General features: G+C 65.2%; 1 non-coding gene across 1 annotated transcript in view; it reads right to left on the bottom strand.

Moving 5' to 3' along the window:
* Window positions 1–2,567: 2,567 nt before the first annotated feature.
* Window positions 2,568–3,419, bottom strand: part of LOC129053622 (28S ribosomal RNA) — a 4,902-nt gene continuing 4,050 nt past the window's right edge. The window contains exon 1 of the ribosomal RNA XR_008518393.2: window positions 2,568–3,419. This exon is cut by the window's right edge and continues 4,050 nt beyond it. This is a non-coding gene — a ribosomal RNA (28S ribosomal RNA).

Genomic DNA, 3,419 nt, shown 5'->3' with positions numbered 1-3,419 from the left:
GCTGTTAGCTTGAGAGCCCCGGAGGCAGCGGCGGCGGCGAGCCGAGGAGGCACCACCGCGCTCCAGCTCCATCCTGGGCGACAGAGCGAGATTCCGTCTCCAGAAAGAAGGAAAGAATGGGGGCGGCGGGGGGCGGCGAGGAAAACCACACACACACACACACACACACACACACACACACACACACACACACACGACCAAAAAAAAACAAGAGGGAGTATTACTGGCTGACGGCAACAGCGACTCCCTCCCTCTTAAAAGTCCCGCGGACGCAAACTCCGAATGGGGCAGAGAAAAATGTAGGAGAGGGAGTTCCGCGTGGTCCCAGCTCCACCGAAGGCCGAGGCCGGTGAAGGGCACCCGCGCGTGAACGGGGATCGGCGCCCTCGCAGCGATCCACCGCAGCCCGCGGAGGGAACGGCCAGTGGCCGGCCTGCCGGTCGACCCGGGACACGGCGGGCCGCCTGCCGAGTCCGGGGCCCGCGGGCGGCCGCCGATCGACCCCGGAGGTCCGAAACAGGAGCGGCCACCAGCCGAGGTCGCCCGTGTGTGGGGACGCCCCGGGCCTCGCCGCCGCCCGCTTCCCGCCACCCTCGGAGGAAAGAGGGGGAAGGACGCGCGAGGGCCGGGACCCCGGGTGGGCGACCTCCTGGCCCGCGCAGCCACCCCCGGGACGGGGGCCGGCGGGCCACGGACCCGGCTCGGCGCGGCCGCCTCCGCGGCTCCCACCCACGCTCCCCGAGCTCCGTCCCAGCCCGGAGCGGACGAGCCGCCCCGGCGGGGAACGGGGAGGAGGCGGGAGCCGAAGAAGCGGGGCGCGCCGACCAGGGACGCGCGCCCGCCCCCCCCACAGCCATGCCCCGCCCGTGGTCGGCGGGGAGGGAGGAAGACGAACGGACGGACGGACGGCGCCGGACGCGCACGACCCGCCGGGCCCCGAGACAAGGCAGGCCCAAAAAGAAAAGAAAATAAAAGAAAATCGTTAATAAATAATAAACGAAGGAAGGAAGGAAGGAAGGAAGGAAGGAAGGAAATACATATACAGGTATATGTAAATGAAATGGGATTTTATGTCATACATGTTCATACATGAACATCTATAATGTAAGCATGTCTTTATGGAAATAGTTTTATCAGTAGATATTTTTGTCGGTGTATGTATATATGTACATATCTGTCTCTATCTACATCTATAGGTATAGATATATCTCTCTCTCTATATATAGATATATCTTATACCTACAGACACATATACGTATGTTCACACACCGCAGCGTGCAGAAAAGATTGAAAAAAAGAAGGAATCGGCCAGGCGCGGTGGCTGAGGCCCGTACTCCCGGCACGGTTTGGGAGGCCAAGGCGGTGGGGGGGGTGGTGGATCGCTAGGGTCAGGAGTTCGAGACCAGCCAGGCCAATATGGTGAAATTCCGTCTTTGCTCAAAATACAAAAACTGCTGTTCGCTTGAGCCCTGGAGGCAGCGGCAGCAGCAGCGGCGAGCGGAGGAAGCACCACCGCCCTCCGGGTCCGGGTCCGGGTCCGGGTCCGGCGACAGAGCGTGATTCCATCTCCAGAAAGAAGGAAAGAATGGGGGCGGGGGGTGGGGCGGAAACAAAAGAAAAATCACACACACACGAAGACCAAAAAAAAAAAAACAACACACACACACACACACACACACACACACACGAAGACCAAAAAAAAAAAAACAGGAGGAAGCATTACCGACCGACGTCAACGGCGACTCCCTCCCTCTTAAAAGTCCCGCGGAACAAACTCCAAATAGGGCTGAAAAAAATGTAGCACAGGGAGTTCCGCGTGGTGCCAGCTCCACCGAAGGCCGAGGCCGTTGAAGGGAACCGGCGCGTGAACGGCAATCGGCGCCCTCGCAGCGATCCACCGCAGCCTGGAGAGGGAAACGCCAGCGGCCGCCTGCTGGTCGACCCGGGGCACTGCGCGCCGCCGGCCAAGTCCGGAGCCCGCGGGGGACCGCTGGTCGACCCCGGAGGTCCCGACCGACAGGCCGACACTCCGAGACCGGCCCGTCCCGGCGAGCACGCCCTCCCGTCCGCCGCTCGGTCGAGGAGGACCCGCCGCTCGGCCACCGGTCGACCCCGGAGGCCCGAAAGCGGAGCGGTCACCCGGACGTGGGGACGCCCCGGGCCTCGCCGCCCGCTTCCCGCCACCCGCGGTCTGCTGGTCGACCCGTGCGGAGGAGAGAGGGGGAGGGACCCCGGGGTGGCCAACACCCGAGCCCGCGCGGCCACCCCCGGGACAGGGGCCGGCGGGCCACGGACCCGGCTTGGCGCGGCCGCCTCCGCGGCTCCCACCCGCGCTCCCCGTGCCCCGTCCCGGCCCGGAGCGGACGAGCCGCCCCGGCGGGGAACGGGGAGGAGGCGGGAGCCGAAGAAGCGGGGCGCGTCGACCGGGGACGTGCGGGCCCCCCCTCCCCCACAGCCCCGCCACGCCCGCGGTCGGCGGGGAGGCCGGGAGGGAGGAAGACGAACGGACGGACGGACGGACGGCGCCGGACGCGCACGCCCCCCGGCGGGACCCCGCGCGCCCGCGGACAAACCCTTGTGTCGAGGGCTGACTTTCAATAGATCGCAGCGAGGGAGCTGCTCTGCTACGTACGAAACCCCGACCCAGAAGCAGGTCGGCTACGAATGGTTTAGCGCCAGGTTCCCCACGAACGTGCGGTGCGTGACGGGCGGGGGGCGGCCGCTTTTCCGGCCGCGCCCCATTTCCCAGGACGAGGGGCACTCCGCACCGGACCCCGGTCCCGGAGCGGGGCGGGGGGCGCGCCCCCGCGAGGGGGGCGGGCCGGCCCGCCGGCGGGGACAGGCGGGGCACCGGCTATCCGAGGCCAACCGAGGCTCCGCGGCGCTGCCGTATCATTCCGCCTGGGCGGGATTCTGACTTAGAGGCGTTCAGTCATAATCCCACAGATGGTAGCTTCGCCCCATTGGCTCCTCAGCCAAGCACATACACCAAATGTCTGAACCAGCGTTTCCTCTCGTACTGAGCAGGATTACCATGGCAACAACACATCATCAGTAGGGTAAAACTAACCTGTCTCACGACGGTCTAAACCCAGCTCACTTTTCTGACACCTCCTGCTTAAAACCCAAAAGGTCAGAAGGATCGTGAGGCCCCGCTTTCACGGTCTGTATTCGTACTGAAAATCAAGATCAAGCGAGCTTTTGCCCTTCTGCTCCGCGGGAGGTTTCTGTCCTCCCTGAGCTCGCCTTAGGACACCTGCGTTACCGTTTGACAGGTGTACCGCCCCAGTCAAACTCCCCACCTGGCACTGTCCCCGGAGTGGGTCGCGCCCGGCCGCGGGCGCGCGGCCGGGCGCTTGGCGCCAGAAGCGAGAGCCCCTCGGGGCTCGCCCCCCCGCCTCACCGGGTCAGTGAAAAAA

Source organism: Pongo abelii, chromosome 11, assembly GCF_028885655.2.
Source record: "Pongo abelii isolate AG06213 chromosome 11, NHGRI_mPonAbe1-v2.0_pri, whole genome shotgun sequence".
Taxonomy (NCBI): Eukaryota; Metazoa; Chordata; class Mammalia; order Primates; family Hominidae; genus Pongo; species Pongo abelii.
This window is presented reverse-complemented; position numbering and strand designations above follow the sequence as displayed.